This window comes from Condylura cristata, unplaced genomic scaffold (assembly GCF_000260355.1).
Source record: "Condylura cristata isolate star-nosed mole 26May11 unplaced genomic scaffold, ConCri1.0 scaffold00016, whole genome shotgun sequence".
In the NCBI taxonomy this organism is placed as follows: domain Eukaryota; kingdom Metazoa; phylum Chordata; class Mammalia; order Eulipotyphla; family Talpidae; genus Condylura; species Condylura cristata.
Genome location: NW_004567117.1, coordinates 20855410 through 20882665, shown reverse-complemented (window position 1 = coordinate 20882665; position 27256 = coordinate 20855410). Strand labels below are relative to the sequence as shown.

Sequence of the window (27256 nt, the reverse complement as noted above, 5' to 3'; positions counted from 1 at the left end):
CTGCGTGTGCAAGATTTAAGGAATTAACCTCAGTTAACAGTTGGGAGTCCTGGGTGACTGGCATTTCACCTTAGATGAGCCTCTGTCCTTCCCTCCCAGCAGGGCTGTGTGCACAGCTGGTGCTGCCTGTCCCTGGGGCCGCTATGTCCCTAGGGCTTCAAACTGCCACCCTGCAGTGCAACACAGCCTTGTTGACGCCCAAATTTAGCTCATATTTCATAACATTTTGTTTACATATTTATGTTCTTTCTTTAGAGGTGGATTCTCCTAGGAAGGGGGTCATCATTGTCTTATTCACCTTTCAATACTTTCAAGACAGCAGCAAAGAAGTTGGCAAGTTGGACTGAGTAGCTATTTCTTGAATGGAGATAGCAGGGAGTGGTTGCTTCACCTCAGTGCAAGTGGAGAAAACCTCAGTTCCTCCAGGAAAATGTTCACAGCATTTCCTGTAGGGTTAAATTCTTGAGGGACCACAGGGTTTTCCTTAATATTCTATACTGCAAAGGGAGGCAAACAGGAGGACCTCTTTAGGAGAGCAACTGTGGAGTTTCCCAATCAGGAGTTTGAAACTTAGCTCTTACCCTTACTAGTTTTTTGATCTTGGGTAGACTATTCAACCTTTCTAAACTGAGATCATTCTATTGTGAAAACCTTACTTTAAAGATTTAATGAAGAACAATTAAATGAGATAGCCCAAGGAAAGGACTAAGTACTTGAAACTGAATATCATAAATGCTTAATAAATTATTGGTTTTTTAGTGAAAATATTTATGATATTTGGAACCAGAGGAATGAGAAAGCTCACTGACACCTGATTTTCTCCTGGTGATAAAAATACACTGTCATTGTCAACCAGATGTACATTGTCACTTATAAGCTTCATAATGTAAGTTGGGTGATGATAACAGTGACCGTTTCTGACAAATGGAGTAGTTTTCTTACTCTCATACACAAACCATATAGGATGGATGAGCCGGCCAAAGGGTATATGTGTTCACAGTGTGAAACAGAATTTGGTTGGAGTATCAAACTTGGTAGTTGGTTTAAAAATTTTAAATATGAAAGAAAAATACATTGAGCAAAGCATTTCATCTTGATACTTAGATCGGATTCTCAAATTTGTTAATGATCTTTTTTTCAAATTAAAATAGGGTGCAAAGAATCTTCATTATAAAGAGCTTGGGGAGTAGAGATTACATACACAAATTCCATTTTTAACAATTTACTGTTGTTGGATTAGCCGTAGCCTTGAAAAGGTCACCTTGATCTGTAACAAGGGCTATAAACTGCTAACTGATATAGACTTTTAGCTGCTTTTCTTCACAGTTATCTAACTCAGGAAATTACCTTAACACCAAAGCAAATTGCAGAGGAAAATTAGCATTAAAATTCCTTTGAAGGCTATAGGGCACAGAAGCAACCAGGGGTTAAAAAAAAAACAACCTGTGGCAGAAAAACTTACATCCTAGAAAGTTGCCAGATAGAATAAAATGAATGTTGCATGTAGCACGATTTTTCTGTTCAAAGGAAGAAACCAATAACAACCACTGCTAACACCCTGAACAATGCTTAAGTGCTATGACTTATGATGACACAGTCCTATACAGTATGTAAGTGAGGCCCAACAGGAACAAAGGGAAGAAGTACATACATAGCCTGGAAAATCAGCACCCCAAAATCCTCTTCAACACAGCTGATGAATGAAGTGCTAATAGAATCACAATTTGAATAATTTATAACTACTCGTGTGGCTGGCTGAAGACTCACTGCTTGCATTTATTTCTTTGGGAGTGTACATTGTGCTTATTTTTCTCTTACAGATTGATTGGGTGTCTAATTATTCCCCATTTTCTAAATTTAAGAGGCTATCATTTATCTGGCTAATGTAGACTGCTCCTAGGACACTTAATAAGATTAGCAAACATACTTTGTCAACTTGCCTGATTTTCTTTTATGTGTAGGGAAGATGATATCAGTATATTTGGTTTTACAATGTTCTAAATCCCCTTTTACAAATGTTGAGATTAATTTCTTGCTCAGTGTGAACAAAATTTGTAACAAAATCTGTGCTGATGTGACCCACTTAATTTCCTATAAAAAAATACAACCACCTAGAGAGAAGCACTTTCTGTGACATAATGCTTCAGAATATACCCCAGGAAGTCGACTTGCCAAGCCCTAGCCCCATAGAAATGGAGGGGTTTATGAGGTTATATTTGCTTCACTGCTCTGCATTCAGGCACGAGGGCACCTAATTTCCCACAAATTCAAAGTAACAACGTGGGCTCACAGGCCATGGGCTTGAATTAAGCAGTGTGCTACCAAACACGGCTGCTAAGGTTAATGACATTAAAACAAGACAGAATCATTTGAATTTCTGCAAATGCAATTTTCCAGGTCATATTTTAAAATTATTAATTTTATAATATCCACAAAGAGTTTTATTGTTAGGACACTGGTTTAAATCAAATAAAAAAACTTGTTAGCAGCAACAAAAAGAGATTGTGATCTATGGAACAATTTTTTGCAGTCACATAGTTTCTTGGGCTGCTTTGAGCAGCTGACCTAAAAAAAATATTAATCGGATTAGTATCTGTTCTAGTCATGAAAATATATTGTGAAAGAACAAGGCTGTTGCAAACCATCTCAATTTATATAACTCAATATCAAGATAGTCTATTTTACTCTTAAGATATTTTCAAAACTGTAATGCTTTTCTGAATTATATTAATAGTGCTATAAATAGCAAGAATTTCTTTGGATTTTTCTACTGTTAACACATTATAGGAAATATCTAGTTTTAAATAGCACTGTAAAGTTGATGACTACATATCCTACAGAGAACCTATTGTGAACTCTGAATCATTTTGCCTTACTCACTTACGGAAATTTATTCCAAACTTCTGCTTTTGTCTTTTTTCATCTCTTCAAAATTCATAACCCAGTAATATTCTGGATTTTTCTTAGTGAAAACCATACTTGGTTTTTAAAATTAATAGTAAATAGTTACACTAGTCTACTTTCTCACTAAAAAGGTAATATTATATGTCCATTGTAGAGAAGTTGAATATTTTGTGTAGTGAGAAACATGTAAGATAAGCACTATTGTATTATTTATAAATATTTATCATTTTAAAATATTTTTAATAGTGTCATAAAATTCTGCAAGTTGGTTGCATCAGATTCTAGCTATCCCTATTGCTAAATATGCTTTTAGTCTTTTCCAAATTTCTTTAAGCAGTGAACATTTGTATATGAATTTTTGGTCACATCTCAGGTAATTTGCTTAGTGGGAAGGGGATTACTGAGTTTAATTTAATAGATCTAAGCAAAGAATTTTAGAATTGTCTGGATCCAAACCTACAATTTAGTATGATACTTCATTTTATGGATGATGAAACTGAGGCCTGATGAGGGAAAATAATTGCCCCAAAGTCCTGTCATAATTTTCCTAGTGTTATGATAGAAACTTATTCCTTATAAGCCTACTTTATATTTTGTTACATCATCATATCTACTCAAATGGCAATTCGTTTCTGAGATGCTCCCTCCCACCTCCAGTTTGGAATGATCTGAGAAACTGCTCTGGAGTCTGAGGCAGGAATGGAAGGTACTTGGAGATAAGAAGAGTAGGTAATGCTGCCTTTTGACTTTACTTTTGTGGTCATGGTCAGTCCACAAGGTAGTATCTCTAAAGCCACTTTTCATTGGTAACAAAACAGAAGGAATACTCAGAAACACATAATCTATAAAAAAATCTTTCCTGACTAGCACAGCATGGAAAAGGATTTCAAGAGAGTTGAGAGGTCAGGACACCAATAAAGTTAGCTAGTGCAAACTGATGTAAAAGTAGACAAAGCTCTACTTTGAACTCTGAGTTTCTTTATGGCTTTAAATTCTGTTAGAAGAGTCTTTGACATTAAGGTGTCAGGCTGTCAACCTAATCACAAGGGAAGGGGACTAGGTACTTGTCTGTGAAAATCCCATATCCTGTCAACCCAGGTGTGTTTGCACAGCCCTAATGTCGCCATAGGACACATTCTTTCTCAGCTAGAAGGAAATGGGAAGGACATTTCTAAAAATCATGTCTACCTGTGAAGTTACAGAAACAGTCAGATTCCTGAGATCCCACTTTTGAAAGAGTTCATTTGCTTATTCTGAATACACAGTACACAGAAATTACTGCCTCTTGTTTCCTTCTGAGTAGTTTATTCTAATGAGATGACTTACTCTAATTCAATACACTTTAATTAAGTGCCTTTTAAAATCACATTTTGAACTAGATGTAGGCTAAAAAAATAAAAGATGGGCCACAGTTTATATGGGGATATAAGAATAAGGATTAAAAAATATAGCTATAGATATAATACGTGGGAAAAATACAATTTTCTTGACTTGAGAATTGAGAGATAATTCAACCGGGTCAGTTCAGGCAAACATTTAGGGGAAAATCACCTATTTGGTGTGCCCCAAGCTTGGAAAGCATTTATTGTTGGGATATTAGGTATGTTTCCCCAGACTCATTTACTTTGTGCTCAGGGACTTGGAGCAGCAGAGCATACATTCTAAAGTGCTATAGAGGAAAACCTTATCTATCCTAAGAGCATATTCAGTGACTAAGATTAGATGTAGGAGTGATAGAAGCTACTGAGTTTCTCCTTTCCTTTGTAATGTACTCCTGGGAAAAGACAAGTAATTAAGTAGTCACTGCTAGGTTGGGGGGAGAGATGTGATGGTAACTGTCTACCAAGTCAAACACACTCACACAATACACTGTAGGCAAGAAGCAGTTGACTGGATATTAGGTGCTTTATGGAGAATGATAAAAGGAGAAGCATAAATGGTTCAAGAGAATACATAGCAAAATTACCCAAGAGGTAAAATAGAAAAAGAATACTGAAGAAATGCACATCTTTGAGAAGATTTTTTGAGTAAATGGAGAGAAGTCCCAAAGTTACATTTGAAATTTCATTCAATATATTTATATGAATTCCATTACTGGAATGAATGAAACATTTCATTTCTTTGAGAAAAGAATTTGATAGCATTGACCCATAAAGTAAAAATGATTGGGAATTTTGCATCCCCTTGGTATCTGTGATGGCAAATACTCCATCATCAGATACCACAAATCTGCATTTCAGAACTTTAGGGGTTCCCACAGATGATGCTGAGGAGTTTGCTAGCATCCGCCTAGGAGGTATTTCTTATCCTTGCTCCACACTTTGTACTAGTCAGTTCTCCCTCACATATACATTTCCTTTACAATCTCACAATTGCAGATGAACTGGAGAAGCTTTAGAAACCTTTACATAATAGGTGAGCAATACACAGGAGGGGAAATGTCAGAGTAGCCAATGAAGGAGCACTCAAGCATTAGAAGGTCTGTGTGTACTTAACTAAAGGTGAGCAGGTGATCTTCCTCTTTCTGAAGGCACCATGATAGGCTACTGCCAGGTGATATGTTAAGAAGGGCCTCTTAATATAATATCAAAATTATGGCCTATCAGTAAATAAGCCAGGAAGGCACTGGCATTCTATATTGTTCAGCAGAGATGAATAGCATTTTTGGTTCATATTAACCATTCATTTGTTCTATGTGATGACACTTTACATCCCAGTGAATTATGTGTTTATATGCTTCTGAAAACACTCATTGAGCAGAGAGAAAACCTGAGTCACACATTAGGATTCCTGTGGTTTGAATTGCCTACCCAAATTGTCATACTTGTAACAATAACATCCAAAATATTAAACAAAAATAGGTTGGTTTATCTGTTTCAGCTTTATGATATCTTTGGTAAATACATTGGCCCAATAAAAAAAATAAAAGCAAAATATTTTCTTCCTTTTTAGGCAAAACATTTCTAATCATGTGTGATTCCCATCAACCAGAGTTAGCATTTTAAACCTATTAATATCTGTCACTATGTAAATAGGCTGTAAATGAAATATTACTTTTTAAACTGCAGTCTATTCTACATTCTGAGGAAGGCTATAGACTTCATGATTATCTTTGAGATTGTTCTTTTTTTTAATCAACCTTAATGTGACTATTGTTTATATATAGCCTAGTCTGGTAAACAGTGGCCAAGAGAAGAGGACCTAACCACTCAAAAATGCTTGTCCAAAATAGTTGGAAACTTATGAGATATTAATTGGAATAGGGAACACTCTGGTGACTACATCCAGGAAAAATGGATACTGATGTTCTGGACATGTGGAGCAAGGTCCAGGTCAAAGGCAATTCCTGTCTATAGAAGGAGGTTCTAAAGCATAGTACTCCCTTCTGAAAAATGTCAGTTAATGGTTTAGGGAATAACTATGCTGATAACTAATTTTAAACATTCTTATTTGTAATATCGTTCTGTTATCATCATGATTTTAGGAATGCTTAGAGAACTGTCTTCAGAGTCACAGAGGGTAATTACATATCCGTGCTTGGAATGGGGTATAAGGAAAGAATATTCTCTCTGAGGTGATTCAGTGGTAACTCAGAGCTGCCTGAGAATGTGACATTTAAGATGACTTCTGTGAAGAAGTCATATGGACGAGGCTTTTAGGAGAAGGAAAGGGCATCTGTGAGGTTCCTGATAGAATGTGTTTAAGGAATATGAGAAGACCAATGTGGTTTCAGTACTGGGTGCCAAGGACAGAAGGACATGGCATGGAAACCTGGCAGGGACCAGGCTGTGTAGATCATGTTAGGAATTCTGACATGTATTCTAAGTGTAGTGTGAAGTTTTTGAAGGAATTAAAACATTGTAATAATATAATTTAGCTCCTGTTTTTAAATGAACACCCTGGGTATGTGTGGGTGGTAGGAGGAAAGTAAGAATGGAGATAGTGAAATCAGCCCATGACCAAATGAGGATTTTGGACTTAAGGCTGACAACAGAGACAGTGAAAAGTGGACATATTTGAGATGTATTTTGGAGGTAGTATTGGCAGGAATCAGTCATAGGCTGAATGTGGGAGAACAAGTGAGAATAGGGTGTAAAAAAAACTACCAGCATTCTGAAGTAAATGGAGGTACCATTCACTCTGCTGGGCGCAGAAACATGTTGAGGGAATTCAGTGAGGGGTGGGATATGTGTGAGAGGAAGTGCTATATCTGAGATGTCTCTGAGACAGTTAAGCAATGATATCACGTAGATTGTGTCTATATATGTCTGCAGCTCTGAAAATAGAACTTGGATGGAGATAAATATGTGGGAACTATAGATACAAAGGGATGATTTTAAGTCAAGGAGGGGAGCATAAGTGTGGAGAAGATTGCCCCGAATTCTGTCCCAAGACAAAGGGTCATGGAAATATGTAGCAAAAAAACTCATGTTTGTATTTCTATTAAAGCTAAGATAGGGTAGTTTTGTGATAGAAAAAATGTGTTTCTGAGTTGAAAGCTACCGAGAAGTTAAGATGAAGACAGAAAAAGCATTTGGCTTTGGAATATGGAGATAACCTTAATAAGGACCTTTTCATGAAATGGAGAGAAATGGGAGGAGAATGGAAGGTGAAGAAGTGGAATCAGCTAGTGTGAATATATTCCTTTGGGATAAAATTGGATTTGTAGGAGAGCAGAAATAGGGCAGCAGCAGAAAGGAAATGTGAAATCAGGGGAATATTTCAAAGATAGGACATTCTAGAAAATATATACATGCTGAGGAGAGTGGTTTACTGAAGGCAGAGACTGATGATATGAAAGAGAAAAGGGCTGAATGTGCTCAGTCTTAGAGACGGTAACAGGGGACACGATGTAGAATCATGCATAAAGAATCAGTCTCTCATGTGACATGAGGTCAAAGAAGTTGTTGAAGGCTACAGCAGAAAGTGTATTTGTGATTTGGGGATAGAATGAGGGAATTCCTATGAAATGGCTTCTATTTTTCAATGAAGAGAGACACGGAATTGCTGGGTCAGTGTGAGGAGTGGTGAGAGATGTTTGATGTGAGTGGAAATAATGAACAAGTTATTGTGGAGTGTAGGACAGTGAATTGACTAAGGTAGTTATGAAGTGTTGCAAACACATGTAGATGATCATAAGCCTAGCATATCTCAGTATGCTCAGTTGGATTTTTTTTTAGTCAAATAGGTAAAATCAGATGAGTAGGTTCATATAAGCCTGGGTTTCACTTGGTGAATGTGATGGGAGGGAACTGAAGGGCATACAAGGAAGTTTGTACAAGAGATGGACTATCTAATGTAAACAAGTGAGGGAAGAAAGACAGAGGCGAGTGTATGATAGTGAGAAAGAACTGGGGCCAAAATACCCTGCCATAAAATGTAAACATGGAGATCAGAGGTGGAAGGATAAGATGTGAATTTGTTCAGAGAGTGGGGCATCTTATTTCTGATTGTGGAAGTGGATTAATGTCTGAGTGTAATTAGCTCCAGTGGTCAAAGAAGTAAATGCCTGAGGTCAAATAGAGAGTTTTTTCTTTTTCCCTTGGGGTATGAGGAAAATATTGATTGGTCTCAGTACACTGGAGTAATCAAGAAGGAAAATGAGAGTTGTAATAGGGATACCTGTCTGACCTCAGAGCTAAGCAAACTCCTGTGGGAAATAGTTAAGCTGTTTTCTTTTGTGATCTTTGGCCACATAGGTTATGAATGCCAGGAAATGCCCATCATCCACTGATAAGCTTTCCTACGTGTCAATCCAACACTGGATTGGTGCAAAACAGAACTAAGAAAGGTATAGAGAGAAAGTCCTAAGCATAATTTCTGAACTCCTGACACTTAATTTGCCCTTTTCTGAAGTCTGACTGTTCATGTTTTATAAGTCTAGCCTGCATGAAATTTTTTTTTATATAAATCACTTGAAACAACAAATCAAAAGCTAATACAGGTGGGTCCATTTTAAAAAAGTAAATAGATGAAAATGCAACAGATCTGTTTACCTACCCATATTCTTCTCCCATTTGTTTTCGTTGCTTAACTATTACCCATGCCTTACCACAAGGGCTCACAGAAGGGTCTATGTTAGTTACTACTATTGCAATCCCCTTGCTAGTGATACCAATGAAATTCAAAGGGAAATATGCAGTGGGGAGGGTTGTGGGTTTATTAACATGATGATTGGTTAATTTTATATGTCAACTTGACTGGACTATGAGATGCCCAGATAGTTTTTCAACTAATACATTGGGTGTGTCTATGAGGGTACTTTGGATGAGGTTAATATTTGACTCCACAGATTTAGAAACATAGATTGCCTTCCCCAATTTGTGTGTGCCTCATCCAGTCTGTTAAGGGCTAGAGTAGAATGAAAGTCTGTGCAAGGGAGAATTTGCTATCTGACTGATAATATTTGAGCTGGGGTCACTCTTTTCCAGCCACCAGGCTAAATTATCCTTTGCAACACTGGTTCCTTCATGGATGAATAGCTCTATGATAAAACCTTGCTTTGTTTAATTACACCTAGCACTCTGGTGAATTCTTTCCCCAGAGGGCAAAGGACCCATTCTTTTGGGTTGGAGCCTTTAACAAAACTGAAACTTACTCAATTCATTGGGTCTTTAGGTTTTCAGGCTTCCAAACTGCAGTTCTACGGACTTCTCAGCCTACATAATTATGTGAGCCAATTTCTTGTAATATGTATCTTTATTTATATATCCTATTGCTTTGTTTCTCTTGAGAACTCTAACACAAATAGTGACCCTCAAAAGCATCATGTTTGCTCAGGATGTGAGCTTATCTGGAAATACAATCCATATAGATTTAATTTTTCAAGAATAAAGTTGAGTAACTACAGGTTTTGGTGGGCCCCAAATCCTGTGATTGGTATCCTTATAAGCAGAGGAGACATCATAGAGACAGAAGAAGATCATATACAGATGGAGGTAGAGACTGAAGTGAGGCAGTGCTAAGCTAAAGAATGCCAGGGGTTTCTGGAGCACCAGAGTTAGGAAGAGGTAAGGAAGGCTTCTTCCCTACACCCTTTTGAGGGAGAAAGACCCTTCCAGTGCACTGATTTTAGACTTCTATTCTAAAATCAGAATTAGGAGAGAACAAGTTTCTACTGTTTTAAGTCATCCAGTTGTTATAGCATCCTTCAGGAGATAATGCAAGGACTTTCTGAAAAAGCTCTCTTACCTCTAAAAAGAGACTTACAAGGAGAAAAAAGTTGTGGATGAGGACATGGCAAATGGTTGGTATGGCTGGGTACAGACGGAGTGGTGAGTCAAGGTCCAAGAAGAGCCTGAATAGGTAGTGTGGTTCAGTTTGTCATCACTGGAAGTTTTGAAAAGCAGCAGATGCTACATTGTGTGAAGGAGGAGGTCAAGGGAATTATGAGTCAAGAGGCAAAACCATTCTCTGAAAATAGGTCTTTGTTTTCTTTTCATATGCCATAGATGACAGGGTTCTTTCTTTGCAAGTGTTGACTAAGTGAATTGTCCCCTTCCTGCTTTATGATTACCACTGTTTCCCTGGGCTCTGCAAAGCCCATGCCCAACTGCTGCCCTTGCTTTTTCAGTAGCTCAGATTCACAGAAGGGCAGGCCACAAATAGGCAAGAGGGTTTCTTCAGCAGGATAAGTCAGCCTGTCATTCCCTTTAGAACTAGGAGAATATACATTTTCCTGCAATGCTTACTACCTCAGAAACCCTTTCTTTCATACACTTAAATTTTTGGCATACAATTTGGCTTTTTCTATATTTTTAATTCTTATCCTTAAGAATATAGAAAACTCCTGGCCCTCCCCGGTGGCACAGTGGGTTAAAGCACAGCACTAAGAAGCTAAAGTTACTTCTGCATGAGTTTGATTCCCGCCTGCCCCGGGGGTGACCACATGGCACAGCAGACCTCTCTTGACCCGCCCGCTGCTCCCCTCAGCAGTGTATTTCATCAATCTGCCTGTTCTGCTCCCCACTCTGTCTCTGGTGAATCCTCTCACCACCCCTGTGCCTCTGGCTTGTACCCCAGTTCTGTATGCACAAATAAATCTTTTTTTAAAAAAAGAATATAGAAAAATCCCATATTAAAGTCTTCTTTCATAGATGAAACTTTCCATTTTGGGGACTTCTCTACCTTCCCTTCTATCAATGTTACTACTCATCCAGTCCACATCTCTAGAATCTGTTCAGTTCACTCTAGACATGAATAGTGGTGACTATCTCGTCAGCCTACTCAGGGAGCACGCAGGAGTTTTAATAGGGCCCTCTTAGAGACACAGACTTAACAGAACACAGAAAGTGGGAATGTTGAGTATTTTGAATAGAAGAACATGTTGACATAAGAGGAGTCCTTCTCTGGAGTCTCATCTGCCTTGAATCCAGGGTCCACTACTTCTGACTGCATAGTATTAAGCAACTTACTTAACCTCAATTTTATCATCTCAAAATGAGGGCAGCAATGGTACAAATCTAGAGGAGTGGTGGTGAGGATTAAATAGGATAAGGAAAATATATAAGAAAATACCTAATACGGTGCTAGATACAGATACCACTTACTCATGACTCTTAATATTTCAGAGCAGGGTTTCTTAATATTGGTTGATATTGTTGACACTGAACAGGGAAATTCTGTTCTTTTGGGCATTCTAACTTTGTAGGATAGTTAGCAGTATCTTGGTTTTTACTCAATAGACCTGGCATCTGGTACCTCTGAGATATGACAGTTGTCATGCCAAATGTTCCCTGGGTGACAGGGTTTTCCCTTGTTGTGAGTCAAGTGGGCAGGTCTTTGTATTTATCTCAACAGTCAATAGTAGATGATTTTGTGTCCTGTCTCTATGTAAGAAAGTGTCTACACAAATGCTTTCATTATGAATAATGCCATTTTTCTCTTTAAATAGCAAATGAACTTTCCAAGCACAGAAGTATGTATTTTATTTGGTGTACATCTTCAAATTTCCCTCTTCATGGCTGTTGAAGGTGAAGTAATGGAAGGGCATGAGGGAGTCAGACCCGAGAGTCAATATCACTGAACTTTCTTTTATATCTACTTTATCCCTTAAAAAATTGTGCTACTTTTGTTTTAAGCTCAGTGGTCTAGTCATTGGTCTTTTCATCAACATGGAATGACCCCTTTCCATGTTTTCATTTCCTAAAACACTTAACAATGGGCAGTATTATATTCTTGGTCTTTAGAGGTCCAGGAATACAATCAAATAGCCCAGTTAGAACAGAATGGCAGTCTGTGATGCACTTAAGAGTTGTTGGTAATTTCATCAGAAAGTATCAGGTTTTTTTTTTTTTTTAATTTTATGGGTGAATTTTTCATGTAACTAAAAGTTCTCTCATTCTACTCATTTTTTCTTTGCTTTTATATTACTTTTAAAAACAATGGTCTGGCCCTCCCTGGTGGTGCAGCGGGTTAAAGCACAGCACTGAGAAGCTAAAGCCAGCCACTTCAGCATGAGTTTGATTCCTGCCTGCCCCAGAGGTGGCCACATGGCGTGGCAGACCTCTCCTGACGAGCCCACTGCTCCCCTCAGCAGTGTACTTCATCGATCTGCCTGTTCTGCTCCTCACTCTGTCTCTGGTGAAGCCTCTCGCCACCCCTGAGCCTCTGGCCTGTACCCCAGTTCTGTATGCACAAATAAATAAATCTTTAAAACAAAACAAAACAAAACAAACAAAAAAATGGTATTTTAGAAGGACAGTACAGAAATGTTTTGGGATCTTTAAAAACTCAACTTGAAAAGATTATATTATCCAAGAACAGAGTAAATGCTTGAATGGCTTCCTAAAAACATTCAACAATCAGAATCAGAAACATTTGTGAAAAACTGTTTGACAGTATCACTATTAACTGACTTTTCATTCAGTAATCTGTAAAAAAGAATATCAAAGAAATTAGGATCCAGTCCCTTTGCTTCTGTGGTCATTCTCTGAACTCCTGTTGGGCCACAGAAAAGCACATTATGCCAAACACTAGTTCTCATTTTCTCGATTTAATGAGCTACTTCTGAGAAAGCTACTATTTCACCAGCACATTAGAAACCTCTGTGATGGCTATTGCAGAATTGAGTCTTGGGTCACCCAGCTGAAACTAATGTCAATGTTTTAGTTGTTCATTTATGTTTTTAAGACTTTAGGGCAAGACCAGATGGTTACCAGGCAACAACAGCTTATTGTAGCTACAATACATTAAGAATGAACTCTGGGTATGAGTACAAGAAGGAGCTTAGTATTTTAGTGAGAAGGCAATCATAAGCTGAACTAGATTATTATCTTTGTTATTAGATAAGACAAATACTGCTTTTTAGAATGGGGTTAAACATATTTTACTGAAGAAAGTTTGTTTGTACAGGTGACAACCCCACACCCAATAGCTTAGAGTTGTGAGGCACTGAAAATCTCAAAAGAGACTTTTTTTTATTAGATGGAGGAATTCCTATTAAGAACTGAAGTTAGGATAGCATTCACAAGCCTTATTTCTTAAAGTCTATTACTCTATGTACTGTGGGGAAGGAAAATCAAGGAGAGAGTGGGGAAGTTTTTTACTTTGGGGCAATTTTGGAATTTGTGCTTCACTTATGCAAATTTTTTTTTTTTTTTTTTTTTTTTGCCAAAGGAGAAGGAGAATTCAAGGTGCTGTGGGATGTGCCAGGTATTTAGGGGGTGGCATGCTTTGTCTTATGCAGGGAGAACTCTGGTAGATTAGCAGGCTCATAACATGATGTTATGTGAGGCTTATTAGGCGTGGCTGTGAGAAGAATGCAAACTGATCTGGAAAATAGCGAGACTTTCTCTAAATGTACCTGTGACTACCCTCAGAAGAAATTCAAGTTCAGAAGAGAAAATGTATGATACTAAAGTAGTTTAAACATATTAGGAAGGATTGGTGTTATAATTAAAAACTAGTAAAAGAAAAGTATAAATAGCAGAATGATAGTAAAAGAAAGCCTCCTATTTATCTTTACAACTAGAATTGGAAGAAAAAGTACAAGTATTGGAGTCTGAAAGCATAGTAGGTATCCATATAAATACCCACTCTTAGAGAAATGTTAGGACTGACAGAAGAAAATAACAATATTCATCTGCTTTGATGATTTGAAATGATCAAGGTTAAGATTTTGCTAAAATAGGGCCCTCCCTGGTGGCGCAGCGGGTTAAAGCACTGCACTGAGAATCTAAAGCCGCTTTCGCATGAGTTCGATTCCCGCCTGCCCCGGAGGTGACCACATGGCGTGGCAGACCTCTCCTGACCCACCCGCTGCTCCCCTCAGCAGTGTACTTCATCTATCTGCCTGTTCTGCTCCCCACTCTGTCTCTGGTGAAGCCTCTCACCGCCCCTGAGCCTCTGGCCTGTACCCCAGTTCTGTATGCATAAATAAATAAATCTTTAAAAAAAAAAAAGATTTTGCTAAAATAAGCTTTACAGATTTAAAAGTCAGGTTTCAAAAATTACAAAAATCAATAGCTGATTATAAGACAAACTGTCCCTAATATGGATGTACTGACATTAAAGCACATTATTGATAACTTATGCAAACTCATTGTAAACCTTAATTTTTTTCTAAGAAAACATTGCTCCACACTTGATCACAGTTTTCAAAAGTATATTTATGTAAAGGTAAGTAGCATTCTATAAACTCTTCTAGGGAAATGAAGGGACAATTCACAAGCAAAATACCATTCAATTAGACAGGGACATTAGTTGGTAATGTTAGTAGAAATTTAATTTTTTCTAAGATACTAAACAGTTATCTTACTCAAAGATAGATGCAGTAGTGTACATACTCTACTCATATATTTTTTCAAGATTTTATTTATTTATGCATGCAAAAGCTGGGGTATAGGCCAAAATATGGGGACTCATCAGAGACAGACTGGGGAGCACAGATGCACTAAAATATACAGCTGAAGGGTACAGGGCGTGAGACAGGAGAGGTTTGCTGTACTGTGTGGGTCACCTACTTGACCGTGGGTTAAACTCATGCTGAAGTGGCTGGCGATAGATTGATAGCACTGAGACTTTAACTTCTGTGTCAGCAGGCAGGCCCTATTCTATTCATATTTTTTAAAAATTCATTTTTTACTACAGAAATGTCAATGTTATTTATTTCACAGTAGTAGACCCAAGGCATAGATATGTATCATTTTGTTTAGCATACAAAGTACTGATGAAGCACACTATTTACAGTTTTTAAACGAGTATATCACAGTTGATATAGTTGCCATTTTTAGTGTCACATTATGCCTGTCATTACTAGACTGTTTTGGTCATGGAGCTTTTATCCTGGACTTTTACACATACACACACACACACACACACACATACAAGACAGTATGCACGATAGGGGTCAGGAAGACATTTCTGCTTTGCTGGATCATCTGTCTAGCACCTAGCAAAACTCCTGACATTTAGTTAATTCTGATTAATTGATGAAAAGTAAAACTACTTCTATGTGTAATCAATAAAGTCAACATCAACCTTATTTCCTTAGTCTTTTTTCCTTAGGCCTTGAAACTTCTGGAGAAAATAAGATAAAAATTATTGATTCGTGTGTTCTATGGTGGGGAAGAGCTAGAAGGTAGGAGACTCAGGTCTTCATCATCATTTTTCTGTGAATTATTGGGATGGAAATTAGCCTCCTTGGACATCAACTTCCTCAAATATAAAACTAGAGGACTGCTATGCTCCCCAAATTCTTATGTTGAAATCCTAATACTGAATATCAGGAGGTAGAGCATCTAAGAGAAGCTTGGGTAGGAGAATAGGGCTCTTTTGAATGGGATTCATGCTCTTAGAAAGGAGGACTCAAAGAGCACCCTTGCCTCCTGCTGTGGCCGGGGCGGGGGAGGGCACAGCAGGAAGACAACTGTATGGACCAGGAAGAGACTTTCACAGAACCCTACCAGTGGGCACCTTAATCTTGTATTTCTCAGTGCAGAATTTTGAGAAGTATACTTTTGTACTTTACAAGCCTCCTAATTACTGTTTTTTTGTTATAGTAGCCTGAAGGAACTAAGATACCACAAGATGCTACATCTTTTAAACACTTGTTTAACAGAAATAGTGCTAATTTTAGCATCCAATTAAACATATAAGATGTGTAGACTTATATATAGCTTACTCCTCAGGAAATATTTTAAGTGGAAAATTCTATCTCTATCTTGCAAACATATTTTTCTTAAAGGATTAAATTGGAAAACTCTCCTAGAAAGGCAGTTTGCTGCAGTGAAAAGATATGAGTTAACATTCATGTTCTTACACTTGCCAGATATAGGACATTGGCAAGTTACTTAAACTCTTGGAACCCTAGATTTCTTACCTAATAAGAAGGGAAATAAGAGTTTAATTAAGGGATTATTATGAAAATTAAATGGCATAATGTTCATGGGACACTTGCTTTGGTGTTGACACAGAGTGATCCAGATCCCTTTGAAAGATTCCCTTTCCCCAGCTTGTAAAGGCTGGGTGCAGTGCTCGAATCTTCACCACATTGAAGAATTCAAACATTATCTCAAAACAGGACCCACCCTGCTTCATTCTTAACAACAAGGAGGTTACTCTGAGCTTGATACAAGAGATTCATAGATAAAAAGACCTGGCATTTGTCCTTGATGAAAAATTCAGAGGGAAGACAGATAACATGAGAATTACAACATAAAGCAGTGAGTGATTGATGAGATTGATTTTCTTTCTATTATCTTCAGGAGGAGCTGAGCTCCTAGAAATGGCTCAAAGGGCCATATATATTCAGAGATGGGACTGAAAACTGTTGACATAGAAGGAGTTCATCAGTGACTTCACTTAAATGATAACAGCAGTGTCAGTGTTGGATCTCAGAGACATCTAGGCTATTGCAAGTCACTGAATAGTCAGTTGCATGTGGGTGAGGACATTTGAAGAGGGGTGTGGATGGCAGGAGAGGCAGATGTACACGCATGGGCAAGAGTAAAGGTACATAGGGCCTGGCTTAGAGGAGGCAGATCACATTTATTTGAGCAAAAGTCATTGATGAGGGGAAAAAGTGGGCATTGAGACTCAAGAGGTCTGACTTACTAAGAGGATGACACACAAAGGAATACAGGATGCATTTGAGGGGGCAGTCAACACTGTCTTTCAGATTCAAGTGGGCAAGGATATAACATCATCTTGGCATCTATTTGTTGAACACCTCCATGTACCAGGAACTGTGCTTTGCTGTTTTCTGAATGTTATTTTCTGCTCTTCACAATAAATTAGACATAACTTTTCAGGTGGGGAATCTGAGTTAAGTAGCTAGATGCTCACAATTACCCATTTTTAAATTAAGCAACTGGCATACAGGGAGGAATGGTATTTTAAAAGGATTATTTTCAGGATAAATTATTAAGAATGAAAACGATGAGATTTGAATGTGAATTAGGAGCTGTTTTAGGCTGTCATGTTTTAAAAAGAAAAGGTAGCAAGAACATTAAAAAGAGAGGATTTGTGTTCAAAGAATCTTTCAAAATATGGACAAGATATTTTAATATAGGTATGTTCTGGAATGACAAGGGTTTTTAATAATAAAAATGTTTTGCCTGTGTTTTAAAATTATCTGGTGACTATATCATATGAGCAACAGTGGAACAGACTCTGAAACTGTACTGAATTTTCACACCAACATAGTTAACCTTGGACAGGTTATTTTATATATGCTGAGTCCTGATTTCCTCCTTTTTTTTTTTTTTTAAAAAGATTTATTTATTTGTGCATACTGAACTGGGGTACAGGCCAGAGGCTCAGGGGCAGCGAGAGGCTTCACCAGAGACAGAGTGGGGAACAGAACAGGCAGATCGAGGAAGTACACTGCTGAGGGGAGCAGCGGGTGGGTCAGGAGAGGTCTGCCATGCCATGTGGTCACTTTGGGGCAGGCAGGAATTGAACTCATGTGGAAGTGGCTTTAGCTTCTTAGAGCTGTGTTTTAACCTGCTGCGCCACCAGGGATGACCACTATTTTCCTCATGTTTAAAGCAGGAGGTAATAATATTATCTATGTCATTGGGTTGCTTAAGCATAAAATGTATACAGAGATGTTTGGCAAAAAGTAACTCAGATGCTTTAGTCTTCATTGCTTGATACCTTGGTCTTTATTCACCAACCAGTTATTTAGAAATTACCTAGAGTATGCTAAATACTAGCTAGGGATACAGAGATGGAGTCTTTCTGCTTTTAAACACACTTGATTTTTCCTATATCATACTCTGGCTGGGAAGATATTAAACACATCTTGGTTAAAACAATTTCTGAGGGTCCTCCCTGGTGGTGCAGCAGGTTAAAGCACAGCATTGAGAATCCAAAGCCACTTCAGCATGAGTTCAATCCCTGTCCTGGAGGTGACCCACATGGCGCCGCAGACCTCTCCTGACCCGTCCTGTGCTCCCCTCAGCAGTGTACTTCGTCAGTCGGCCTGTTCTGCTCCCCACTCTGTCTCTGGTGAATCCTTTCACTGCCCCTGCACCTCTGGCCTGTACCTATGCATAAATAAATAAATCTTTAAAAAAAAAAAACCAAAATGTTAAGGGGAAATAATCCTAAAGGAACTCTGAGGAGTCTTATGGACTCCACCCCCTACTCCAGCTTTCTGTTATGGACTCCACCCCCTACTCCAGCTTTTTGGACTCTACACATTACTCCAGTGATTGAAAACTACAACTCCCAGCAGTACCAGGGAGAGAACTGCAGGACCCCAGGGCGGAGCTAGCAGGAATGGATTATGGGACATTTTGGGGGGATAAATAGGGCGCCATTGCATCTCGGGCTCACTCGTCCGTCTCTTGCTCTGCCTCTGGCTCTCACTCTCTTGCTCAGGAAGTAGCTCTCCGGACCGCGTGACTTTGTATGTTCAGTCAGCCTAGCCATAAGGTATTCCACTTACTTTGTATCCTGCTCTTTCCCTGGGTTGTTTCCTATTCCTTTCCCCTTTTGTAACTAAACCCATTATTGACCCTTTTGTGTGTCCCTGCAGTATAGCTGAATTGTGAGTGCGCTGGTGAGGCACCACAGACAGGCGGCCCAGTCCACTCTGGGCTACCCTGTAACAAAAACACTTTCTGAACAATGTGGGCACCAGCGATTCCAATTCCCCATTCATGATGTCACTCATTCCTCTAGGACTTCCTTGCTACCCTTCCTACCTCTCCTCCAACATGGCACTTAGACCTGTTCAGCCTGTTATCTTTTATGACAGGTGATCTGCTTAATTACCAGATAACATGATGAAGTCTGGTTACTTCAGTAGCCTCTTCCCTCTATGTTCCCTAAACTTATCCAAGCTGAATGTTTGTACAGGTGCAGGAGTCTCCTTTTTGCTAATTCCTTAGACTAATGTGTGATGTACTATGTCTTAATAATGGATGCATTTCTCTTTGTAAGAGGTTTTCTTAAATATGAATTTAAAAACCCCTCATTTTCATAAACTGGAGAGAAATGTTAATGATTACAATTTTCAGTGCTGTTCTAAGCTAAGGAAGATTTGTTTGGGAAACATCATTTATTCATGATATCTTAAGCCATACCATAAAGCTTTGTCTCCCAAATTTAGGTTATGCAGGGGTGCAAGGAATTCTGCTCAGGAAAATACTTCACGTTGTCTGGAAGGGTTCAAATTAGGCACTGTAGGCTTAATATTGACATTGGTTGGGTTGATGAAAACTAGTGGTATGGGGACACTTGGTCCTGTGAATTTACCCACAATCCTTTAAAATCGACAGATGAACAGTCACAGAGAAAAGATTGAACAGGAAGATGTCTACATAAATAAATGAAAAGGAAATGAAAATAGCAAGCACTTTCACTTAAAATAACCAAATGAAATGCCAAATGAGTAAGGGAAGAGCTACTTTAAAACCAAGGAAGCATTTTAGAGTGAGTGGGACATTGGAAGAGTGGTAAATTGTTTACCTGTCCAAAAAAGACAGACGCTGGCATCCCAGTCACTGTGCCTTCCAAATAGTCAGTATTTATTTAAGAAATGCAAAGTATTCAATCATAAGGCAGCTCTGAATAGCAAACAGCAATCACTGAGAAAGACTAGTCAGATCCTTAATGAAATAAATCTGAGGCTCTAGTTTTAAATGTGACATCAGGAATGAGATTGATGCCCAGAGGAAAAGTCCCTATGTTAAACAAACCAAAGACTGTGAAATGTGAATTGAAAAAGTAAAAATTATATGTGGTTTATTTCTGAGGATTTAAAATAATTTCCTCATTTTCTATGAACATGGGAATATGGGAAATAATTTTGTGCAGAGCCAGGTTATTTTTGTGTTAAGAAACCTTTGCATTATAAAACACTTTACATTTATTTAACTTCACATTTATTTTCTGATGATCACTTATTTTCCTTTAGAAATTATATAGTCACTTTTCTTCTAATAATTTGAGAGAAAAGCACTGATGGGTTCATTTGGAAATAGCCCAAAAAAAGAGAAAGCTCTCTAGATATTTAAAAGAGATGGAATTTAATCCAGGGAAATGGTTGAACAGATGATGCAAGAATTGAGAAGCTAAACTGGGGATAGTGAATCAACCTAGAGATTAACAGCCGCAGAAAATCAATCTGGAGATTAACAGTATCAGGAAACCAATGACGCTACCACCCACAAGTCACGAGGGTACAACGGGAAGAGGTGATATTACTGGAATTCAAAGTTCAAGGTCATGAGGGGAAACTGGAGGGAATCTGTTTGGGGGCTGAAAAAAACACAGTCCATGGATGTGAGTTCCTCAGGAACCCGCAGAGAAAAACCAGGGTAAGGAATGGATGTGAAGGCAAAAAGAGGCACAGAATATGGCAAGTAAGGTAAATAAATTTTACATTTTCATTTTCTCCCCCAGAATAAATGTTATACTAGGTAAATTGATATACTAATATTTTTTAAAATGGCACTAAGTTTGTTGAATAACATTATTGAACAAACATCTTTTAAATAAATGAAATCACATTTTCTACAGACATTTCAATAAACCACATTTATGCACCCTTAAGATCATGGGAGAATTATCTACCTTCATTTTGAAGCTAATCAATAACATGAGGATGCATCTCTGCTTCTCAGAGTAGATTTAGACAGTGATGAGTGCTCTGTGAATTGCATTGCATTCAAAGTTCTGAACAGAGGTATATTCTGATGTTGGGGAAATCACCATTCTTTGAAGTAAATAATAAAAGCATACCTTGAAAATTAAACTTAGGGGAAGACGGGAAGCCATGCAATATCTTTAATAATGCCATCACTCAATTCTTCCAGTCCTCTCCATTCTGCTGGGAAATGACAAGGGCATATTGCGGACTAGTAGCAAATCACCTAATTGCAGGTTCCTGTCTTGTAACACGGAAGGGTGATGTAAAAACTACTTATCTATCCATTGCATGGCCAGAAAAGCATAGCTCATAATGTGAGGATGTGCTGGCGCTTCGTTGCACACAGCAGTTTAAAACCCAACCCGACTTTAATTGAAGAACATATAACCTTTCAATGGACACCCTCTTAAGTACTACCTTATCTTACACCCAGATTTATTAATGATTAATCAGCCACCACTGCTGCCAAATTTTCTTCTCATTTTATCTGTTTAAATATGGTTATAATATCATTTTTGCTTTATTACTCTGCTATTAAATAATTTAATATATTAAAAATAATTAGGTGGCCTTTCAAACAGAATGAAGCATGGTAGCATTTGCTTAAGAGAACCCAGAAAGAGCTGTTAGGGTCATCTCCATATTTCAAATCTCATACTTTAGATAGTTTTTGATAATTAAAAAAACCCACAAAAATAAGTAAAAAAAAAAACAGGCTAAGTTTTTCATTCTTTTGCACCTAATTAAAAGTAAAAACTTTGATCATTTTTAATCCTATTTTCTTTTCATGCAAAGATGAGAGGCACTTTAAGAGGAAAGAGTTCGATGATAATCTTAAAGTCTTTGTTTCAGAACACACTCACCTAAAATTCAGTGAAGAAACAGCATGAACTTTCCAAAACCATCTGTTTTCTTTTCGTTGATGGCAGTTGACTATGGCATGTAAAGGCTCTCCAAGCACTTCATGAAGGAACTGGTCAACCCTATTAATCTGCAGTGAGAAAGTAAGCAATTCACACATGTCAGAACAGGCAGATACAAAGTTACAGCATTTTACAAATCCCCTCATACACTAATAATGATTTGTAATATTTGATTCAGACTCTTGATTTTACCATAAGAAATAGAGCAACAGACATTTGTGCCAGAAGTCATGTTACACCTTAGAGTGTGAGGCTATGGGGCGTGAAGTGTCTGTCTGCTCAAGATCAAACTGTCACTTAGTAACAGAGAGTGGCCTTGAACCTAGACTTCTAACATAGCTCTTTGTTTTTAGTTGATTAAAAACCCAGAAATAGGAAAATATGGTATCTTCTGTTTTCCAAATAAGTAAATTTCTGACATCTATGTCACCATAATTTCTACTACAGCCAAGGGAATTACAGTTGGCCAGAGTTCTAATATTTTAAGCTCAAAGCATCCTTAGCAGACACCCTACAAGAGTGGATTCTTGCAAGGCAACCTGAAATTATTTAATTATGCATATGACCGATAATGTTGTGTAATTATAATGTAAATAGTCAATTGTTTGGAAAGTTGTTGATGCTTTAGCAAAGCTGAATGATTTCATAGGCTCTTGCCTTATGAGAAAAATCATATGAGAACTGAAAGGAGAGGCTCCAGCTGGCACTTCCCTGGCCCAAAGCTCCTGCCCTGTCTGGTAGTGACCCTGCACTATACTGTCAGCTAATGCCCTCACATGGTCTTTCTTCCCCTTCCCTGTTAGATGTCACTATATGGGTGCCACATGGCTTTAAGCTGAGAAGTGGAAGCTCAGGCAATTTTAAGGTTAAGGAAAAGAATGGAGAAGTTGAGACCTCACCGAAAATCAAGGGGACAAAGGGTCTGGTTGCCATGTGAGTGAGAAGGACAGAGGGAGCCTAGCTCAACTCCCTGGCTGGCTACAGGTGCCTCTGTCCCCTGCTCCACCCCTGCCCTCTACTGTTCTCCTTAACCCAGGTCCTTGACAATGTTCACCATAAATACTTCAGCTTTTCTGTCCTCAGGCATCCAATACTTCAGCTTCATAGAGAAAATTCTATATTCTAGCCTCCCTTCCCTGTCTTTAATCCAAAGTCAGATATATTCAACACAGAAGGAGACTTATTTAAGAGGAGATTAAAAAAAAAAATGTTCACTACATTATTAACTCTTGTTCTGGGAACAAATCTTTTCCTCCCCTGGATTCCCAATACATGTACATGTAAGACATCTCTTACTTTTTGAAAGATTGTAATGACCACTTCCTTTTATGGAAGACTCACATCTCTGTTTTTAATAGTAGAAAAGACATCCAAAGAGGATTTCCACTTCTCCAATAAAAGGCAAGAAGCAGTCAACTACTCCAGAGCCCCAGAGGGAGGGTGAGAGTAGCCTCATTGAGCTCCTTCCTTGGGAACTACTTGATACAGGCTGAATTTTCCTCAAGCCATTCCTGCCTTTATTATATGTTGGTGATATCTTAGGTTTTGTGTGTATTTTGTTTGGAGATATGGAATTATTTATTATTTATTTTGGGGATATGGAAATACATATAAATTAATGGTAATTACTTTTTCTGCCATGTTGCCCTCTGGGAATGATTTCCTAGAAACAGTCCATTTTCATTTTTTTTTTGTTTAGAATTCATTTTATTCAGGTAATATTGGTTTACAGCACTGTATATGATTCAGAAACATAGAATCCTACTTTCAGGTGTTTGTTCTAGGATCTGTGTAAATTAGACCGTTACAACTGGCCCAGGCCAGACATGAAACTGCTACACAATCTTATACATTTTAATGTGATGATTTATGAATATAATAATTTTTTTCAGGTAAATAAACTTACATCCAGAAACATTTGCCCATATAGAGTCATTTCAAGAAATTCCTTGGTCTTGACTTGGGAACTTCTTGGATCATGCTGCTGCTTGTTGCTTCCCTACAAGCAACTATGGGAAAGATATTTTTGGTTTTGGAGGAAGTGTGGGTATGACTGGGTAGAAGCTGGGTATCCTGCTGGACAGTCTACAATTGCATAGGAAGCTCCCCAAGAAAGAATGATTGTCTGTTTCAAAAATACAATTACGCTGAAGCAAAGAAACAGTCTTTATGGTTCAGGTCTGGCTCTGTCTTCTCACTATATAAATTTACAAGTGGCCCCATCCCGACCTCTGAAGTTGTACAAGTGAAATATAATTGCCCTTCTCAAACTTCCTCCAACTCTAAAAATCACATTAAATTTCTTCTTAAAAATCACCTTCCATTTCTGGTGTTTCACACCACCCTGACTTCCTTTACTGTAGAGCATGTTGTCATGCAAAATTGTCATTAACCTTTTCTGTAAGAGAATCTTCTTTTGAGGACAGGGACTGTCTTGTTTATTTGTTTACCATTGTTAAGGGAGTTTAATTTTTTAAAGAGTACAGGGGTACAGGCCAGAGGTGGAGGGGCGGTGAGAGGCTTCACCAGAGACAGAGTGTGGAGCAGAACAGGCAGATTAATGAAGTACACTGCTGAGGGGAGCAGCAGGGGTTCAGGAGAGATGTGTTGCATCATGTGGGTCACCTCTGGGCTGGAGATCGAACTCACACTGAAGCAGCTGCTGCCAGCTTGCAGTGCTTCATTCTAACCTGTTGCACCACCAGGGAGGGCCCGAAGGGTATTTAATTTTAAGGCTAAAATCATTAAAGTTTAGGATGTTTATGGTGTTTAAAATGAAACTCCCTACATGATATGCCTTGGAAGTGCTATCTTGGGTAGTTGATATTTTGTAGAACCATTACTAAACACAAAACTGGGTGTTTTCTCACTCAGCTCCCATACAGAGTTACAGTACAAACATATTCAGATCACCAGATCACTGGCTTAAGAATATCAAAATAGCTTAGTAAAATGGATTTGGGATTGCGGGCCCTTGGACTAAATTCAAATTCTCCCCTGATGCACAGAAGGTTACTAGGTCATAGTCGGAGAGAGGACTGCTGGGAAACAGACCTCCTTTAAAGTGGAAGATAAAAGCCAGCGCTTAGGGAGATGTGGACACCCTTTCTATTCCAAGGATTTGTTCCTGTTGACACAGAGTGAGTTCAGCCTGAGAACCAGGAAAGGCTTGGATGTCTGTACATATTTCCTATTAAGGGCATAGAGTGTTACTTCAGGCTCCTAGGATACAGAGGCAGTGACCCTGGTGCAGTTAAGCTCTCAGACTCAGTGTTTTCCCATCACACAGGCAAATCAAACAGCCTGGTGGAGGCCATCGACCCGGAATCCTGGGCCTCTAGGGAAGTGCTGAAGAGTGTGATGTATAGTCACCTACTCCTGTGAAGTTTATAAGTCTTAGGCCAAATAATCAGGGTTGTTCATCTAATCTTAGAGGGAGATGTCCATCTTCAATTTCTTTGCATCCAAGTATAATCCACTGATTGCAGAAATATGGGTTATACTTCACAATCCTAAAAAGTCTGGTACTGATGAGGGTGCCTATTACAGTTGCCCTCCTCAGCAGTGACTGTAACACTCTAACCCCAAATGAGGAGAGTACGGAGCCAGGGAAGACAGCACCAAGTCTAGTTTCACCCTTGATATTTTACTGAAAGTCAGGTACAAAAAACTTCATACTTTATCACTTAGGTTAAAGTAAGATTAAATAGTGAGAATAACAGCATTTGAACAAAATAGCCACTAGATGGAATGGACACAAATATTCAGAGTAAATGTAGAATTTTTAATGTCATAAAGCCAGTGGCCTGCTCACATTCCAGAGGCCTTAAGAAAAAATATGGTGACTCCCCTGTCAAGGTCAGTTCAGTGGGGTATTCAGTCAGTGCTTTTAAATGTACTAGAGTAGTATGACCCACTACAGTGGGTCATAAAAGATTTCTCAATTCCCTTTTGTACACAGAATTGTTTCCCCTCTAGAAGACTGCTTTTTATTTCTGTGGTATTTTACTGTATGAATAAGCAGTGGCTTAGCTAGATGAAGTTTGCATTTTAAGGGCACAATTTTTCTCACCCTTATAGGTAATACCTTGCCTGCACAGAGCAGAGCTATTCACAAAGGAACTCAAGTGCTAAGAAGAACTCACTGAGTGCCCATAGTTTATTTTTCTTTTTAAAATTAAGAAATGTAAAACTAGATTATTTTGTTAGTTGTGAGTAAAAAACTTAACAAGAATTGGTCAAAGATAGGAGGAAACAGACTTTTTTTATAAATAAAAGAAACTATCTTAGGACTTGGTAAAAATTTAATAAAGAAAACTAGCATCAATCCACTACCCAGAGGCAATCCCTATAAAATGGATGCACATTTTATATAAATTTATTTCCAATTATATGTACACATGTATGTATATATAATTTTTAATGAAATAGGTTATAATCTATATATAATTTTGTTTTTTAACTCTTTTTATTAGTTAGCCATATACATTCACCATAAATAATCAGCAAAAATAAATTCATGGCTATGATATTATTTTATCAAATTGATAATTAAAGGATATGACAATTGATTATATCCACAATCAATGATGATTTAGGCTATTCATATGCTTTACACACACATTTATGTAGAGCCCATTTCTACTATATTTTAAGGTAGGCAGTAGGTCATCATTTTATAGAGTAATATTTATTTTGATATAAGAAATCTCTATTGTCCAAAGCCATGCATTACAAAATATTAAAAATGAATCATTTCCTCAGAATATACTTTCACTGAAAATGATACTTTATATTGTAATATTTTTTAAAAGTACAATTACAAGATCAATGAATGTCTCAATTATTTATACGATTACTATATTTCTGTAGATCTTGTTTTAGGTGAAAATTTCCTTTGATGAACTAACTAGAACACTAGGCACCTTAAACAGAATAGCAGCTAAAACCACTCGATAGTGATGACCTCATTAAAATTTTAAACTATTCATCCTAAAATTAATTCCAAGTAAGGTCCAAAGATTAACGTATTTTTACTGGCCATGGTAAAAAGATGTTTATCCAAGTTTAGTCTCTCATCTCTTGTCTCTCAGTACCCTTGCCAAATTGGTCAAAAAGAGAACTGAACTTATAGACATTAAATCACAATGCACCGACTAATATTTTGAACTAGTCACACACATATATCATAGATTCTATTAAAACATCCCCTTTATGCCCTCCCTGGTGACGCAGCAGGTTAAAGCACAGCACTGAGAAGCTAAAGCCACTTCTGCATGAGTTCGATCCCCGCCTGCCCCGGAGGTGACCACATGGCGTGGCAGAC

The 27256-nt window shown here is 38.0% G+C and overlaps 1 protein-coding gene across 9 annotated transcripts in view; it reads right to left on the bottom strand.

Moving 5' to 3' along the window:
• The window catches only part of DTNA (dystrobrevin, alpha), a 298087-nt gene that overhangs the window by 148661 nt on the left and 122170 nt on the right, over positions 1 to 27256 (bottom strand). For 8 of the 9 annotated variants that reach the window (XM_012725854.1, XM_012725851.1, XM_004683835.2 and 5 more), the window contains exon 2: positions 21871 to 21998. The gene's annotated coding sequence lies outside the window, so the exon portion shown is untranslated. Of the gene's footprint in view, positions 1 to 21099; positions 21154 to 21870; positions 21999 to 27256 lie in introns of those variants that run through there. The other variant, XM_012725850.1, reaches the window with a different exon arrangement.